The sequence below is a fragment of the Trachymyrmex cornetzi genome, unplaced genomic scaffold, assembly GCF_001594075.2.
Source record: "Trachymyrmex cornetzi isolate Tcor2-1 unplaced genomic scaffold, Tcor1.1 scaffold279, whole genome shotgun sequence".
NCBI lineage: Eukaryota > Metazoa > Arthropoda > Insecta > Hymenoptera > Formicidae > Trachymyrmex > Trachymyrmex cornetzi.
The window spans coordinates 318,370-318,693 of NW_017297471.1; the positions used below are offsets into that span (position 1 = coordinate 318,370).

A 324-nucleotide genomic window follows, 5' to 3' on the forward strand; every position below is an offset into this window, starting at 1 on the left:
CGATACGCAATTAATGTTCCCCCCCACGCGGCAACAGAGAAGATAGTAACGAACCGAGAATCATAACAAACACTACAACTGCTACTTTGCTCGCTGGTTCGCTCGCTGGCCTAGCTAAACCGACTGGTTGACTGGTCTGGTCTGGGTCCGTCTATCCGTCCGTTCGGTATCACTGACTGACGCGAAATTGTGCCGTTGACATCACGGCGGGGGGCCCTTCACCCTATCTCGACCGCGAGCCTGACGGATTACTCGGAATACTCAGTCGCGACAAAGACGCGACTCGCGAGTACGCGGAGACGGCCAGCGGCGGGGGGGGGGCGC

At 58.3% G+C, this 324-nt stretch overlaps 1 protein-coding gene across 7 annotated transcripts in view; it reads right to left on the reverse strand.

Moving 5' to 3' along the window:
* ctrip (E3 ubiquitin-protein ligase ctrip) overlaps positions 1–324 on the reverse strand; it is a 21,410-nt gene that overhangs the window by 16,084 nt on the left and 5,002 nt on the right. The window contains exon 1 of one of the 7 annotated variants that reach the window (XM_018509043.1): positions 55–76. The exons of the other annotated variants lie outside the window; for them this stretch is intronic. The gene's annotated coding sequence lies outside the window, so the exon portion shown is untranslated. Of the gene's footprint in view, positions 1–54; positions 77–324 lie in introns of those variants that run through there. 7 annotated transcript variants of the gene reach the window in all.